Source organism: Emydura macquarii, unplaced genomic scaffold, assembly GCF_026122565.2.
Source record: "Emydura macquarii macquarii isolate MOO-44397 ecotype Brisbane River unplaced genomic scaffold, CSIRO-AGI_Emac_v2 contig_3035, whole genome shotgun sequence".
Classification (NCBI taxonomy): Eukaryota; Metazoa; Chordata; order Testudines; family Chelidae; genus Emydura; species Emydura macquarii.
This window is the reverse complement of record NW_027133172.1, coordinates 620062-638750: the sequence shown is the minus strand read 5'-3', so window position 1 is coordinate 638750 and position 18689 is coordinate 620062. Positions and strand designations below refer to the sequence as shown.

At 48.7% G+C, this 18689-nt stretch overlaps 1 pseudogene; it reads right to left on the bottom strand.

Annotated features, from left to right (window-relative positions):
- The window catches only part of LOC137141275 (zinc finger protein 850-like), a 28220-nt pseudogene extending 18436 nt beyond the window's left edge, over positions 1–9784 (bottom strand).
- Between the last annotated feature and the right edge of the window lie 8905 nt (positions 9785–18689).

Here is an 18689-nt window from a genome sequence, read left to right as displayed (position 1 = left end):
AGCCCAAAGACCGCACAGATTGTTCCTCAAGTAAGTACTGCCTGTTAATACAAACTTTTCGAGCCAGATCTCTAGCGGGTGTGACTCCACCATAGCTCCATTGATTTTGTTCCCACCAGCAGAGGATCTCCCCTGCAGGGGTATGCAACACACTCAGTATTGCCAGCCCCGAACGTTCAAAAATCATGAGATTGGCTTTAAAATCACGGTGATGTAAAAGTAAGAAATATGGGGGTCTTTTTATTAGCCTTCTGCTTTTTGAGCCATTAGGGTGCGCTGGTGTTATATTTTGAAGCTTTCTCCACAGCCATGAAGGCTAGAAACTTACTTTTTCTTTAAGAAGAAAGGCTGAAATAGGGTGACCAGCTAGCAAGTGTGAAAAATTGGGACTGGGGGTAATAGGCACCTATATAAGAAAAAGCCCCGAATATCAGGACCGTTGCTATAAAATCAGGAGATCTGGTCACATTATCTCGTATCCACTTGACTCCAGGAGCAGGGGCTTTAAGGAAAACAATCATTCTCATGAGACTCATGACAAAATCTGGAGAGTTGGCAACACTGCAGAACACACACATTTCGCACGGATTCCCCAGCTGGGAGGGAGGGTGGGAAAATTAACACCCCCAGCAGAAAAATCCAAAGGAGCAGAGACTAAATAAAACCAGCAGCACTGATCATTCAACTAAATGAAACCTAAAATCCGCAGCAAACTTCCCAGAGGCCTGAGACGGTTTCACCGGAGCCTGCGGGTCATTCAGCCAGCAAAATCATTCCAGTCCTCCCCCTGCAGACAGGATTTAGGGGAACCATTCATCCCTGTTGGGGTGTGATGGGAAAATCTCTCTTACCTTCCCTCCAAGCGGTGGTGTCCTCGCTGGGAGTAGGGGGGGCTGAGCTTTCCTGCAAGCTCCCTCTTTGAGGTGGGAAGTCTGTCTGCCCTTTACAGGATGTCCTGGGCAGGGCTGGGGTCTCTAAACTGGAAGAGTCCCTCGGGGAGCAGTGGGAAAGTGACTCCTCGATGTTAACCTCTCTTCTGGGGCTCTGAGATCTTGCAAGGGACGATGCAGGGTGCCTGGGGAGGAAGATCCACCCAGCAACAAAGAGTTACTGCTGCAGGAGTGTAAGCCACAATCACTTCCTGCTGCTGGCTGGGACTGCCTGACTCCAGCCATCGCTCCAGCCCTGGCTCCTCCTGGGTCCTAGCGATACACCCATTCTACAGCCGCCACCCTGTCTCTTGGGGGCTCCATCTCTCCTCATAGGGTGACCAGATGTCCCGATTTTATAGGGACAGTCCCAATATTCGGGGCTTTTTCTTATATAGGTGCCTATTACCCCTCACCGCCTGTCCTGATTTTTCACACTTGCTAACTGGTCACCCTATCCTCTCCTCACTGTGCTAAGGGGAGCTGGGGTCTGTCTCCCTACCTCAGGGGGAGGCACAGTGGGCTTGGAAACTAGAGATCACAGGTTCAAACCTAGCCAGGGCTTGGGTAATGGTCTCTGCCTTGAGTTGCTTGTTAGGTTGGGTCTACACTGCCTGCAAATTTCAGTGCCAGTTGATGGCAAATGCCCTCCGGTCAGTACTTTTTGAGGGGGCGGATTAACACCCTCGACTTCTGGATCGCTTGAGAGGGGTCTCCACTGCCCTCAATCGATCCTGCAGAATCGATCCAGCCATCAAGGTAAACATATCCTAACTTTCGCCAAATTCCTCCCTCTGCTCTCCCAGCATTAAAGAGGATTTGTGCACAGATATCTCCATGTCACTGGGGCATGGAAAGGCAGAGACTTAAAGATCCCTGGGAGGTGGAAGAAGAGTGCTGGAGACTCTGGTTTGTTCCAGGGGTTCCCAAAATCAAAAGGAACACTGGGGTGATGAGGTCGTGGCTCCAGGGAGGCAGCCTTCAGCTGCAAGAGACATGGTGTGTGTGTTTGGAGAAGAAAAGGTGCATTAGCTGTTGTATCCAGAGGATCTCGTTCTTGCTCAGTGGAGGAGGGAGGCTGGGCTTGCTCTGTTTATTGTCCAAGATCAGATTCTGCTGCCTCCTCCACTGTGATCTAGGAGCTCACACATACACACACACACGCCCTTCTGATGCTGCCAGAGGGTGCTAATAGTGGTGGGGAACATGTGAGCCCTCCCCAGAAGCTGCGCAAACAAATCAGATGCAAACTCCTTGTTCTAGTGTATAAGTGAGATAAAGGTAGAGAGAAATGTTTATAATAATGGTGTAGTGCTGTTTAGTGTGGCAAAAGTGGACTCCATCTTGTTAGTTTCTTGAAGTGAGCTCTTTCCTGAAACTTGTACTATTGAACCTAAAAATATCTTGATAAATTCTCTTTGTGTGAGTGAGGAATGTATGTGCAGGGCATAAAAAGACACCAACCTAAACTGCTTTGACAACAGAAAGGGGAGGGAAGACACCAACTGCCATCCTAACCCTGAAGGCCAAAGAATACCTATCAATGACGCTAAAGTAAAAATTAACGACCCTAAAGTACAGAAGGATCCACCCTGGGAACAAAGAAAGTACAGAAATAAGAGAACAGTCCTGCTTTCAGTTAGCTGGTGATTAACAACTATACTGAACCCAGAGGCAGCATGACACAGCAAGGCCATAGACTTACATGAGAGCCAGCAAGTATAAAAGATGGGTACAACATGGAAACTTTGGGTCTCATTGTGCAATTGTCATCTTGGCGCATCGGATTCACGTCTGACAGAGGCCTGGCTCCCTCCTCATGCACAGCCTAGTTGGCCACTAGGCTGGCTCGAGCAACTCATAAAAGGACTGTAATTATATCACACCAGCTTGCAGAACTTTATGAATGTGTGTGTGAATGTGACTGCTTTTTGATATTTTTACATGTACAATAAATGTAGCATATTGCCTTGTCCCCCTGAATAAGATCCTACTAGTCTTTTCTAAGTATAACAAACACAGTATGTATCTAGCCAATTGTGCATGAAGGAGAATAAATTCCCTCCTGACCACTGCCATATGACCAGTTGGGGCCCTGAAGCATGATAATTGATTATGGTCATTATCATAATGTACAGCTACAGATCTTTGCAAAATAACAGAAGTCCTGTGATCCATTGGTCCCAGGTCCCAGTCGAGGGCTCCATCTCTAGAGTGCTGTGAGGGAACACAGCTGGGTCCTCAGATGTTTTAAGCCTCTGGAGCTTAAATAGAATCCAACCACTACCCCACTCCTGGGGTCCCATGGCACACGGTCAGGTCACAGACCATCTGTCTAGTACCCACTCCTGAGATGTCCCATCGTTAGCCTCTGGGCACAGTGCTGACCATTCAGATTCCCCCCATTGCTTAAACACAACCTGACCCAGACCTCCACCCTAATGTGTGATATTTCTCAGCTACCTCTGCAAGGGGCCATGTAGAAGTTGTGAGGCACATGACTACCCTTGGCAGAATTCAATTTTTACTTTTTAAAAACATCACCAGATTATAGTGATGTTTATTGTGAAGCTTTTTAAAAAAAATATTTTTATCAATTAAAAGTTGTGGGAAATCATTGGAGGAGTCCGACAATTATTTAATGACAATACGCACTAGGATTCAAAAAGTTAAAAGCTTTATAAACCATTAAACCACAAACTGTCAACACCACACATCAAAGCATACAGAATACGTATCTTTGAATCGACCGATCATACTTGTTTTTACTATTCCTTCGCCATTCCATTTGAAATAAGCCTAATTCAAAAAGTCCAAATACGTGGATTTTGACCCTAAAGGTCTCAAGCAACATTTTTCTTGCTTCGCCTATTCATAAATCTCAGCTAGGATCAATGGAACTATTTTTCATCTATTTGTGTGTGTACAGTGAAATCAACGTGTCTGACATTTACTAATCAAAATCGAATCCTTCCAACCCTCCGTGTAACACACACACACACTTTGGACAGGATTCTAATACCGCTGCTCTTTTACTTAATAGCTAAAGCACATGAGAGTACAGATCATATAGAACACAATAAGCAACCTAAGTTCCACACCCCTTGGTGGTTCACACTGTCCTTGGAAATCTTTGGGGGGAACACCAGTGTTCAGGTAGACAGGCCGAGTCCCCTGCTTCATCAGACACCTAAATGCTGGGCTGCTTCTCCCTCCTCTTGATCTAAATGGTCCTGAAAAGAAGCTCCTGATTTTTTTATAATGTTTAGCCCCCCCTAACCTCCCAATCAAATGACATCCGCTTCGGCCTCCCTAGGTGACCGCAGATGCTTGCTAGGTGACTTTGTTGCCAAGGTATCCTTCCTGATGACTTCGGCCCTATAAAAACACCTTTGCCTTGCTCAGCTGCTATCTCTTTACCATTTGGTTGGCAAGTGGTCAAAGGTTGATAGCCTGCTAGTTCAGGGTGGAGATCAGAAGACAGTGGGATGGTAAAAATCAGTCTGGCAATTAAAATGGGTTTGCAGTTTGACACAGACACACACAGAACGTTCATAATTTCACACAGAATTCATTCATCGTACACAGATTTCCCAGCTCATCACCCGCCCTTTCCTTTGCTTGTCTCTGCTCTCGAGGTTTTGTCCGTGATTCAGGCTAGGGAAAGTCCCTCTTTCCTTCTCTCTGAAGCCCAGTCTTCTTGCACGTAGTGGCAGGCTGCTACCCACAGAACAGCCCCCTCTTTAAATATAGTCTCGGTCCCCTTTTAGCAGGTTCCCAGCCTGAAAAACTCCAGTCTCTTCCCCAGTCAGGCTTCCGGGTGGAGAGTTCATTGTTGCATGGGGATGGGCCAGTAGATGGGGACAATCAAAGTCGTTGAGTCTAGACTGTTGTCCTGATGGCATCTCACAAGATTTTCCTTCAACAAGGAAGCACTTTTCCTGAGGGCAGGGGACTCTCAGAAATGTAACTGTATGGTGCTGTTGTGAAAAAGGCAAACACCATCTGGGAATGTATTAACACAAGTGTCCCATGTAAGACTTTGGAGGTAACTCTTCCAAACCATTCGGCACTGGTGAGTCCGCTTTTGGGCACCACACTAGAAAAATAGGAACAAATTGGATAGAGGCCAGAGGACTGCAACAAAAAGAACAGGTTTAGACATCCTAACCTAGGAGGAAAGGTTGAAAGAATCAGGCATGTTTAGTCTAGAAAAGAGAAAGCCAAGGGGAGACCTGATAAGTCTTCCAATATGTTAAGAGCTGCTATAAACTTAATTTGCACCAAGGGTGATTCAGGTTAGCTATTAGGAAAAATGTGCCGACTATAAAGACAGATAAGCACTGGAACAGTTTACCTAAGAAAGTTGTGAAATCCCAGTCATTGGAGGTTTTTAAGAACGTGTTGGACAAACACCTGTCAGGGATAGTCTTGGTATATTCAATCCTGCCTTAGCAAGAGCGGATGGACTAGATGATCTCTTCGGGTCCCTTCCAGTCTTACATTTCTATGTGTCTATGCTAATAGGCTGAAAATTACAAACTCAGACAAGCCCTCGGAGGCTAATGCCGCTTGGGTGGAGGTGGTTTTCCCAGGCTTCTAGGCTGTTCGAGGCTGCTATAGAAGTCCCGCTCAGTGGTGCGTTCCAAACGCAGAGAGGACACGTTCAAGGTTTCGGGCTCTGGTGGAGTCTCTGGTGTCTAATGAGGTGTGAGCTCCGACTGAAGCTTTTCCCACACTCAAGGCATTTATAGGGCTTCTCTCCTGTGTGAATTCTCTGATGCACAGCGAGGTTTGAACGCCAATCAAAACTCTTCCCACAGTCGAGGCATTTATGGGGTTTCTCCCCTGTATGGGTTCTGCGATGTCTGTTAAGGGCAGAACAGTCACTTAATCTTTCCCCACAGTCGAGGCATTCATAGGATTTCCTACTCATATGGATTCTCTGATGGGACATAAGATCTGAGAGCTGACTGAAGCTTTTCCCACAGTTAGGGCATTTATAAGATTCCTCTCCTGTGTGCAGTCTCTGATGTCTGAAAAGGTGAGCGCTTCTATTAAAACTTTTCCCGCAGTTCTGGCATTTGTAGGGTTTCTCTCCTGTGTGGTTTCTCTGATGGGAAAGAAGATCTGAGCTATGATTGAAACTTTTCCCACAGTCGGGGCATTTATAGGGTCTGTCTCCTGTGTGGATTCTCTGATGTGAAAGGAGATCTGAGCTGTGAATGAAACATTTCCCACACTCTGGGCACTTGTAAGGTCTCTCTCCTGTGTGAATTCTCTGATGAGAAATAAGCCGGGAGCGCCAATCAAAACTTTTCCCACACTCAAGGCATTTGTAGGGTGTCTGTCCCGTGTGGATTCTCTGATGTGAGATTAGATCTGAACTCTGATGGAAGCTTTTCCCACACTCGGTGCATTTATACAATTTCTCTCCCACGTGAAGTCTCTCGTGTCTAATGAGGTGTGAATTCTGATTGAAACTTTTCCCACATTCGAGACACTTATAGGGTTTCTCTCCTGTATGCACTCTTTGATGTCTGATAAGCTGTGTGCTCTCAATGAAATTTTTCCCACAGTCCAAGCATTTATACGGTCTCTCTCCCGTGTGAATTCTCCGATGACAAATGAAGTTTGAGCGCCGATCGAAGCTTTTCCCACAGTCGGTGCAGCTGTTTTTTCTCTCTCCCAGGTGAATTCTCTGCTGGGCTGTGGTTTCCTTAAGATCCTGGAATCCCCCACCACAAATAATGGATCTATCCTCTTTCCTCTGTGGCTGGATTTCCAGCGGCCTTTCTGACATGCACTGACTCTTACAGGCTTTTTCCTCACTGTTCTGGGAAAGATTTCCTTTGGATCTCTCCAATAACGTCTCATGCGGTTCTACTTGCTCAGGACCTTCCAACTGCAGATTCTCCTCATTCTCATTTACCATCTCATCATCTGCTGGGATAGAGAGAGAGAATCCAGACATAAGTCATTCCCTGTGATGGAGTATAAGGAAAGAAAGGGGAACAACAACACAATAACTGTTGGAGTTATTGAAAAACACAATTCTGTCTTCACACCCCATCTAAACACTCAGGGAGAAATAAAGTCAGGCAGGGAGCTCTGGCGGGCTGTCAATCTGACACTGACAGACCAGGTCATACTACTAGAGAGTATTTCAGATCAATTCGCTTGAGTATTAGTACAGATCAAAGTAACAACCCAGTGTATGAGAGTGTATTGGTTGTTTAAACTTCATGAAAACTAATGGGATATTATTTGCATTGTTTTTATTGATCGGTTCCTGTTCTAATGTAAAAGCAAACGTTTACATGGAGTATACCCCTGTAACGAAATAACCCATCAAAGAAATCTTGTGAAATGCTAATGAAGGTCTTAAGGACTTCAACAGAAAATGCTAATTTCAAAGCAAGTGGCCATGATGAATGATGGTCCCAGGTCAACAGACTAAGTGCGTTCCTCACTCACCATCATCAAAGGAAAAGCCCATGTGGGTAGAGACACTGTCAGCTTGTTTTCTGTCTGAAGAAGCTATAAATATGGGTTCAAAGGAAGCTCCATTATCGCTGAACAGTTTGGACTCTTGCAGGGAAGTGTACCAGATTCAAAGTGGAGATCCCTAGAGACAATCTAGGTACCGTGAAAGACTTTTGGGACACTGGCCGTTTATTACATCACTGCCACCACTTGGAGTTACAAACTGTGATTCACCTGTACATACATTTTACCAGCTTTAATCTCCCAATAACTCTCATTCTTTTTCTTCGATAATAAACCTTTAATTAGTTTACTATAGAATTACACTATAGAACGGTGTAAGATCTAGCATACCAATTGACTGGGGTCAGTGGTTGGTCTCTTGGGACTGGGAGCAACTGGATGCGGTGTGATTTTTGGTTTAAGTGACCTTTTATCACAAAGTCCAGTTTGCCTGGGTGGCAAGTTAGATTGGAGAGTCTATGGGAACTGTTGTCAGTCTATGGTAAGGCTGGTACCGTTATCCAGGAGTTCACATTAGTTACTGGCTTGGTGAAACCTAATTATAGACCACACCACCAGTTTGGGATGTCTGCCTTTGTTTTCTGACCGTCTACCCTGAGGTAGGCACACAAGGTCATGCACCGCTCCTAACAGCATGACAGTCCGGACGGGTGGCAAGTCCTGAGCATCGCCCAATCTGAGGACGCAACACCTGCTACTCCAACAAAACTCACGGGCACATTTGTGGGAGTCTCAGCTGTTTCCTTCACTCCCTGGGTGGTTCCTGTGTCAGTTTCACTGATAACTCACCTGCATGGGCACCTCTCAGGATCTCCCTTTCCTCAGCGCTGTTCAGCTCGGGAACCCACGGCTCTTCCCCGCGTTCCAGCCGGGCGATCAGGTCAGGTTTGGGAATGGGAAATCCTGCTTCGGGGGGTGAAATCAGGCAAAATCAGGGCCTGTTGTGCTTTGTCACAAAGAACAGTCCCCCAGTTTAACCTGGCCCCATGCTGTGCGGGGGAAATGTGGAATGTGAGTAGACGGGAAGATGGTGACTGAGCCCCTTGGGGCAGGCAGACAGGGATGTGTTACGCTCTCAGCTGGCGTTTTCAGGATCTGTGCCCTCTGGGGGACTTGTTGACTCAGGTGTAAATCCCCTGCCTACTTCTATAGCTCCAGAGTGCTCCCCTTGGGTGGAGCTAGTCCCGGGAAGAGACGGGAACAGGGATTCTGTGTAAAAGGATTAATACAAACTGGTAAATACAAGGATTCTGCTGCTATGGAAGCTGGATGGAGGGGGATGAATGACCATCTCCATTGCATTTCTGACCCCTCTGTTCTATGGACGAAGATATGGATATTCATTTCTACCTAGCGCCGGATCTGAGGAATATGGGATCCAGTCCGCTGCAATCTAAGCGATCAGGGAAGAATGTGAGCAAAAGCCCCCCACCCTCCCACGCACACAAAGGCATCCCAGCGCCTCTACAGCTTTTAATAACCGAGGACACGGGAATCCCTTACCCAGCGAGGTCACCGTCTCGTAATTCTCCTGCATGACATCCCTGTGGAGGGCTCTCTGAGCGGAGTCCAGCAGAGCCCCCTGCCCCTGGGTGAAATACACAGCCACCTCCTCGAAGGTCACCGGCATCTGAAACAAGAGACCCCAGTCAGTACCTAATGCCCCAGTGGCAATCTCATTATTCATGGGGGTGGAATAAAATGGAAGGGCGGGGGCAGGGGGACAGAGTAGCAGAATCCCACCCCCACCCTGCTCAGAGCAACCAGGACTCTTCAGGAGGGGAGAAAGAGAGAGCTCCTTGTCCCTCCCAGTCGATGGAGGAGGGCAGCAGCCTTCCCATTTATCACACACCTACAAGCCAGAGGCTGATACAAGAGACAGAGCCACAGACCAGGACCCAGGGACAGGAATCCCAGCACCCTCCCCCATTTCTAGCTGCTGGGTGCGAGGGGACGGGGCCTCTCTTGTGGGTGCCCCCTTCATATTCCAGAGCAGCCTCTGGCTAATGGGTTCAAACTCCAGCCCTGGGAATCTGGTCCATTTTCCCAGCCCTTTACAGGAGGTGTTTTTTCTTCCTTCCCCCTTCCCCACTGCCCCCTATCCCAGTAGCCCCGCTGTGGGTCTACTCTCCTAGGCTGAACCAATCTAATCAGGTTTGTCGTGCCCTGTCCCCAACCCTTGTTCACCCTGGGTGTTTCCGCCTCCCCCCCAGTGCAAACACACCAGCAGATCCATACCTGAGTTGGCTTCACCACAGCCATTTTCTCTTCCTGTCGCCTGGGCCAATCCAGATGGAAACGGGGTCGTTATCCTGCAACCTGTCAGGGTGGGAAGGGCAATCGGGGATATTTCAGAAGGGGCTTTTAGTGCATTTCACACCCTGATTCCCTGCCGGTTCCTTCCCTGCAGACAGACACGCTAGATCCGTGATGGTGGGAAAACGCTGGGTTATTTGATTTCATCGCAGAGCCGGTGCTGGCCACCAGAATCGAATCCATCGAGACAGTTTCAAACCTTCCCAGTCACAGAGTCTCTGAACCAAACGCTAGAAAAGGGCAGGATCAGAGGAGTCGCTTTGGGGGATTCCCGCTGACACGGTCCCCGAGAGCAGCATGTCCCCTCAACAGCGCAGGAACTGGCTTTTCCTTTCTCCGCTCCTTACCTTGTTTCCAGGAAAGTTAATCTCCCCAGGGACCATGCAGTGACTTGGATCGGGGTTGCTAGAGCAGCTGGGAACATCTCTCTCCATTATTTTTCCTGCTGCAGGATCCTACCCCTCATATTTTCCCTCTCTGCCAGCTCTTTTTCCCCTACACCCCCCAGTCAGCAACCTGCCCCCTGATTCACCTGTGCCCCCTCCTTCTGCGTCCCCGCTTCCCCACTCCCTCAATCCCCTTCTATCACCCACCCCACATCCCTTTCCACCCTCTCAATACCTTCTTGCTCTCACATCCCCCTGCAATTCTTCAGCCTCCTTCTGACTCCCCATCGCCCCCTGTCCCCCCCCATCTTTCACTGTCTCGTGCCAAACGTGGAACAGCCTGGTTTTAGCCTCGTTAAAAGGAATAGGATTTGTCTGCCAGTCAGCCTTACTGGATTGCACGTAAAGAATCTCAGCCCTCTTGGCCAGGAGTCTCCTGACGCTTCACTCCCATTGCCAGTGATGGGAAAGACCCAGGGTGATCCCCCCACACAAACAGAAGTTTCTGCAGTTTTAAAGGGGAGGAGTGAACCAAAATCTGGGTACTGAGGGAGACAAACACGCAATATTTATGCAGATAATACATGAAATCTCTAAATCAAGAGCAATTGACCTGGTCAGAGAAAAAGCAAAAGAACCTGATTTGTTCAGCAGTATTTGATATTTGGGGAGAAAAGAGACAAGATTGGAGGGGATTAGACTGACACACTAGATCATTACATAGAAAACCGGCAAAATTACTCCAACTGACATCACTAAAAAAATAAACTCTACAGAAAAAGAATATTGTTCAGGCAACAAAGTTGTGTCAGCACCAAGGGTGCTGAGGCAATGTTAATTCTTCCCCATTATGTGTGTGTGAATTCTGATATAACCTCTAATGGCAGGATCCCGCACTGCCCTGTTCATTCACGTAGGACCCTGCTTCATTCAGGCCATTCAGACTGGATGTATCTAATGGAGCAAACACGTCCTGGTCAGGACTTTAACACTGGGGAGATTTACCCCTTTCTGTGGAATTCAAGGGGAACCCCTGGGCTTTTTTTTTTTTTTTGGCAAAGGGGCAGGAGGGAGAGAGAATGGATAATACATTGGACTACAGGTTTTTAACTAAAAATGTCCCCCTTCCTACAGACACACTCCTCCCCTCCCTTCTTTCCTCCATCTCTGTCTGAGTTTTCGCCCCTTCCTTTCCTGACAATCCATTCCCAGAGAGACTAATGGGAAACTAAGCTGGAGGGAGTGGAAGATACGCTGGAGAGCAGGGATAGGATACAGAGTGACCTAGACATATTGGAGGATTGGGCCAAAAGAAATCTGATGAGGTTCAACAAGGACAATCCTGAACTTAGGACAGAAGAATCCCATGCACTGCTACAGACTGGGGACCGACGAGCTAAGCAGCAGTTCTGCAGAAAAAGACCTGGGAGTTACAGTGGACAAGAAGCTGGATATGAGTCAGCAGTGTGCCCTGGTTGCCAAGAAGGCTAACGGCATATTGGGCTGCATTAGTAGGATCATTGCCAGCAGATCACGGGAAGTGATTATTCCCCTCTATTCAGCACCAGTGAGGCCACATTTAGAATATTGTGTCCAGTTTGAACCCCCCACTGCAGGAAGGATGTGGACAAATTGGAGAGTCCAGTGGAGAGCAACAAAAATGATGAGGGGGCTGGAGCACAGGACTTGTGAGGAGAGGCTGAGGGAACTAGGCTTGTTTAGTCTGCAGAAGAGAAGAATGAGGGGGGTTTGGTAACAGCCTTTAACTACCTGAAGGGGGGTTCCAGGGAGGATGGAGCTAGGCTGTTCTCAGTGGTGGCAGATGACAGAACTAGGAGCAATGGTCTCAAGTTGCAGGGGGGGGAGGTCTAGGTTGGATATTAGGAAAAAGTTTTTTCACTAGGAGGGTGGTGAAGCACTGGAATGGGTTACCTAGGGAGGTGGTGGAATCTCCATCCTTAGAGGTTTTTAAGGCCTGGCTTGACAAAGCCCTGGCTGGGATGGTTTAGTTGGGGTGGGTCCTGCTTTGAGCAGGGGGTGAGACTAGATACCTCCTGAGGTCCCTCCCAACCCTAATTTTCTATGATTCTATGAAATGCTCGTGGGGCCCTTCTGAACACAGATTCCTGTTTCTCCTCCTGAATTTGCCCCTCCAAACAGGGTTTAACAGGAAGGCATCCTTCCCTCTGGGGGGTGTGATGGGAACGCTTCTCTCATCTTCACCTCCAAGTGGTGCGGACATTGACAGCAGGGGCTGCTCCGTGAGGACTGTTTTCGCCCTCGGGTCTGGGGTCCAATCTCTTTTTTGGGGGGCGGAAGAGGGAAGGGAGTGTTGGGGGGTAAGGTTTGTCTTTCCAGTATGGAATGCGCTGGGCAGGTTGGGGTCTGTACAGGGCCGATGTTAGGGGGTAGTAAGCAGGGGAATTGCCTGGGGCCCCACACCTCGGGCTTTGGCTTCAGAAATCCAATGTGCAAACGTAACGGAGGCGGGGTGGAGGCCCACTCCTTAGTCTTGCCCTGGGCCCCAGCGAGTCTAATACTGGCTCTGGGTATCTGTCCCATGTAGAACAGTTGGAATGTTACTGTGTCATTATGTTGTGTAACCTCTATTTAGGGCAGCGATCCTCAACAAACAGCTGAGGCCCATGTGACATCCTCTGGTCCATACCAGCAGTCTATATATTGTGTGGCTGCCTCTGACATCACACACAGAGAGCTGCATAGGTGGCTCACAATGGCAAATAGCTTGAGAACCACTGATCTAGGGGTGGGGACTCTCAACCCTTCCACACAACCGTAACCCTCTCAGGAGGCTGATTTGTCTTGCATACCCCCCCAAGTTTCACCCTATTTAAAATCTGCTTGCTTTCAAAAACAGACACACAAATACAGAAGTGCGGCAGCACACGGCTACTGAATGATTGCTCACTTTCTCATTTTCACCATGTAATTATAAAATAAACCAACTGGAATATATAAACATTGTACTTACGTTTCAGTGTATAGCGCAGTATAAACACGTCATTGTCTGAATTTTTAGTTTGTACTGACTTCACTTGTGCTTTTCATGTAGCCTGTTGGAAAACTAGGCAACTGTCTGGTTGAGCTGACGTACCCCCTGGAAGAGCTCTGCGTACATCTACCCCTGCATGAGAATGACTGATCTAGGGTGACCAGATAGCAAGTGAGAAAAATCGGGGCGTGGGGGGGAATTGGGTCCTATAAATCACAAAGCCCCTAATTTCAGGACATCTGGTCACCCTCTCTCTATCTATCTATATCTGACCTGTCCGTCCTCATCCGCAAAGGAAACCTGCCCCATCCTTTCAAAAGACAAGCCGGGGAGTTTACATTCATTGCTCTGCTAGACACTAAAAATCATGGGCTGAGTAGACACAGGATCTATGGCTTATTGCAACAATCTGTAACCCACTCACCTCCCACCCTCTCTTTGTCCTATGACTGCTGTGAGGTTAAGGGCCCCTCTGCCTTGAATGGTCCCTTAAACCTGTGCTATTTATGTGGGAAAAAAATCCCTTCCACCTTGCATGGGGCTGGGAGGCCAGGAGGACCTTCCCCAGACCTGCAGAAGAGCCGCCCGGCTGGAAAGCTGGTCTCTCTCCCCAACAGATGTTGGTCCAATAAAAGATACATCACCTTGCCCACCTTGTCCCACCCTGGGCATTCACCTCTCCCGTCTGCAGCCAGGAGCCAGGTCACCCTCCCGGGCAGCAGCAGCAACAGCAGCCAAGGGGCTTCTCTGCGATCCTGCAAGGGAAGTTGGAATAATTCACACAGCAACAAAGGGTTACAGGCCAGCAGCCGGTGCAATTCACTTCCTGCTGCCGGGACCCAGGGTGTGATTTCCCAGTGATGCCGGGTCCTAGAGATAAACCATTGCACTGCAGCTGCCTGGGCCCATGCGCCTGTCTCTCGGACTCCCCCAGGCAGCCGCTGCCCTCACTGGCAGTCAGACTCCGTTGCCCGCTGTTTAGAGGGGCTAAAAAGGGGGCACATTGGAGGCGGGGATGGGCAGGATCTGATCGGGGACAGAATTTGACTGGCCTGGGGGGTGAAGCCGATGGAGGCGGGAGTAGGAGAGGGGCTGGAGCAAAATCAGGGGGGGAATGAGCTGGGGTTGGCCCAGGGGTGAGGCAGAGGGTAACAGTGACCGGCTGGGATGGGCCACCTGCCCTGTGTGCACAAATAGTGCGGGGCGGAGGGGCTGAGGGGCTGTTTTGTTTCTGTTCTCACACACGTCTGTGTCTCAGGGAGACTCAGCTCCGGCTTCCCAGAGCTGGGTCCTTAAAGGCACAGGCATCCCAAGGCCTAAAAACAGCAGTTCCTGCAGCTTCATTAGGGTGTGCGCACCTTACCTAGGGAATGTTACCTGCTTCTTACCCGCCGCTGAAGAAAAGCGTCCTTAGGTTCGCATAGCCCACCAGCACCTTCTCCGCCGCCCACACACTGCCAGCCTTCTTATTTTCTGCTCTAACATTCTGGGGGTGTCTGTGCTCCTGCGCTAACATTCTGGGGTGCTACAGGGGAACTGATTCCATGGAAGAGTGTCACACATTTGAAGTACGCTCCTTTTAGGATGTTATTTTTATTAGTCTTAATACTCTTACCACATCATCATTTCCCTTTATCATCATTGTGTGGCTGCATGTCACTGTGCTATAGATTAGTTATTTTAATTGCAAATACCCTAAATATTTACCAGGAAAGAAGTGGTATTACTGTTAGGAAGGATATCTGTCTTTTTAATATTGTACTTGCTACGGTTCTTAAGAAGTTTTAATTGTATAATTGTTGTATTTAGATAAATGTTTGAGTTTTCTTGGAGTAACATATCTGGCATATCCATGGAACATAGGAAAGTTTCATATCACTGTTCAAGTCATTAGAGGAAAAAAGATGTTCATAACTCTGAATCATATGTTTACATAGTTGTTTTTGAAGACAGGTTTGATAAAACTTGGTTCTTGATTGTATATTTGTATACAATAGTTAAGGTTTGAAAATTAGAAGACAACCTCTTTCTTGCTATAGTAGCAAAACTGAAACTTGAATGAATGAGGCTAAAAAATGAGATAAAGTAATACCAGGGAACAAAATTATTGTAAGAACACAATAGGTCGGCCTGCTGGGGGGACTGGCGCTATCCGTGAAAGAAAGCATATCACCCAATGAAGGAAAACTTGCAAATGAACCAAATATAAAATGGAATGTCTCTGGATCGTAACTCCACTCTTCATGAATAGCAATATAGCAGTAGGGATATATCCCGCCCACCTGACCAGGATGGTGATAGGGACAGTGAACTGGTATGCCAGATTACAGAGACTATAAAAATAAAGAGCTGAATAAAAATGGTGGATTTCAACTAGCCCCATGTTGAGTGAGTATGTCATCTCAGGGTGGGATGCAGAGATAAAATTTCCAGAACCTTAAATGTAAGCTTCTTGTGGCAGCTAGTCCTGGAACACACAAGAGGAGAGGAAATCTTTGCTTTAGTGGTAAGTGGAGCACGGATGTGGTGCAAGAGGTGAATATAGACGAACTGCTTGGTATAGTGGCCAGAGCATCATAAAATGAAACACCATGTGGGGATCAAGGTAAATACATACCACAAATGAAAACACATAGAAAGAAAAGGAAAAAGTCACACAGTAGCAAAACAAAGTTAAAAGAACTGAAATCCTATTGAGGAAAATAGAAAGGAGTTTAAATGGTGGCAAGTGACGTGTAAAAATAGAATTGGGAAGGAGAAATAGGAAGCTAGGGAATAGGTAAACTAAAAAGAGAACAAAGGAAAAAATGTAAAAAGTGTATCAGAAGCAGGAAGAGTTTTGCGGCAGTAATGCAGGGGTCACAGGTTTTGTCTGGCATGAGAGAAACAGAGACGAGACAGAAACTGGCAGTGCTGCGGGGGGTGTGTGTGGGGGGGTTTCATTATCTGGCATCTTAAATGCCAGAAACAGAGACAGGCACCAAAGCTGTCTGCCCCCAGTTTGTGGCACAACACCGTGTCCATGGGGGAGAGAAAAGAGGAAACCGCACGATCCGTGGGCCGGGGGGAAGAAGGGGGATTTCTACTGGGATCGGGGCGGTCTCAGGAATTGAAGAGACCATAGGGGGCAGTGGAGGCCTGGCTAGGGCAACCAGCTGGCAAGCGTGAAAAATCAGAACAGGGGGTTGGGGGTAATAGGCACCAATACAAGAAAAAGCCCCAAATATGGGGACTCTCCCTATAAAATCGGGACAGCTGGTCACCCAGTGGCCACAGGGAGGCTGCCCAGAGCTGATCAGAGGGCTGTGGTTCTTGCTGAGAGTGGCTCGCTTTGTCTCCCTTTATCTTCCTGGGTCAGAAGCTGCCGCCTCCCCTCCCTTGTGATCTGGGAACCCCGGCCTGTGTGAGCACCTGCTGCTCCCCCAAAGGGGTCTCTGTGCAGGGAGAGAGATTAATCAAAGCTCCTTCTGTGCCCGGGCGAGGGGGGGGGGACTTTCTCCGGTGGCTAGAACTAGCCCTGAGGCAGCCCCGGCTCTGCTGACTCCAGCGAATGAAGAGGGAGACCTGGTAAAGTATGGTAAAGTGACTCCCCACCAACCACCCCAGGAGCCTCAGATCTCGGCCCCTGGGGTTGGAAAGCAACACGTAAGGGAAGGGGAAACAGAGCAGGATGTCATGTGTATCAGGATGGGGTCTCACTGGTGCATTATGTTTTAGAATCATAGAAGATGAGGGTTGGAAGGGAACCTCAGAAGGTATCTAGTCCCACCCCCTGCTTAAAGCAGGACCAACCTCAACTAAATCATCCCAGCCAGGGCTTTGTCAAGCCGCAGGTTAAAAATCTCTAAAGATGGAGATTCCACCATCTCCCCAGGTAACCCATTCCAGCGCTTCACCACCCTCCTAGTGAAAAACCTTTTCCTAATGTCCAACCTAGACCTCCCGTCCTGCAACTTGAGACTGTTGCTCCTTGTTCTGTCATATACAGCCACTGAGAACAGCCTAGCTCCATCCTCCCTGGACCCCCCTTTCAGGTAGTTAAAGGCTGCTGTCAAATCCCCTCTCATTCTTCTCTTCTGCAGACTAAACAAGCCTAGTTCCCTCAGCCTCTGCTCATAAGTCCTGTGCTCCAGCCCCCTCATCATTTTTGTTGCCTCCGATGGACTCTCTCCAATTTGTCCACATCCTTCCTGTAGTGGGGGGCCCAAAACTGGACACAATACTCCAAATGTGGCCTCACCAATGCCGAATAGAGGAGAATAATCACCTCCCTCGATCTGCTGGCAATGCTCCTACCAATGCAGCTGGAAGTTTCAGCACCTAACTCCCTTGGAAGATGGATCCCATGGGAGTTAGGTTCCTAAATATCTTTGTGGATTTGGCTCTGACCTGGAGTTAATCTTGATAGAGCAAAGAGCTGCCGTTGGGAGATTGAGGAGGGGAGGGGGGCTGATTCCAGCCACCAAAGAAAATTCCCACTACCGGGGAGTTTTCATGGAGATTTCCCCACAGCTTTCAGAGCAGCAGCAGCAGCTGAGTCCAGGGGGCCTCCAGATTCACGCAATGGAGGATGCAGCAGCAGCTGATCTTGGACGATAACAGAGCAAGCAGTCTAGGGTGACCAGCTAGCAAGTGTGATCAATGGGGCCTGGGGGTGGGGTGGGGTGACAGGCACCTATATAAGAGAAAGCCCCGAATATTGGGACTGTCCCCATAAAGTCGGGACATCTGGTCCCTAGTCTGGGCAAGCACCAGAGCCCTCTGGAGACAACAGCTGATGAATTCCCCCTTCCAGAAACACCCACAAAGTTTATGTCTCTGAAAAATGCCTCCCTACAGCCCATGGCTCCGAGCAGCCAGGCCCCCACCACTCCCAGGTCCCCTTCGGTTTGGGGGATCCTCTGGAACAATCACAAATCTGTATAGAAATCCCCTTTCTTCCCCTCCTTGGGATTTTACAGTTTCCTCCTTTCCATGCCCCATTGACACAGAGCCTTCCGTGCGTGGATCATCCTTCACGCCATGCCAATGTCTAGGGGAGGAACTCCCCCCACAAGCAAAGCCCAAGCATAATTTTTTCAGGCCCAATACAAACTTGTAACAAGGGCCCCCTCCCACCCCACACCACAATCCCTCAGTCTAATGAGCCATGAACAATTTTTTCCTCATGGTAATGGGGGTTGCAACCTGGGCCGGGCCCCCCAGGGCCTCCGGGCCCCAGTAAAGTGTACCCCATTTCCCCACCCACATGTGGGGGCCCTGCCCCCAAGAGCTAAGGGCCTGGGGTCAGGTGGCTGTAATGCGATGGGTTTATCGCTAGGACCCAGAAGGGGGTATGGGGTGGAGCGATGGCTGAGGTCAGGCACTCCTGACAGCAGGAAGTGAATTGCTGCAGTGTGTGAGTGACTCTTCGGTGGCTGGGTGAATTTCAGGTTCCCTGCACAGTCCCTTGCCAGATCCCCGAGCCCGGGGGCAGCTGCTGGGGCCCCCAGAGCCTGGGCTGCAGCCGGGGGCGGTGACTATGGGGGAGTAACA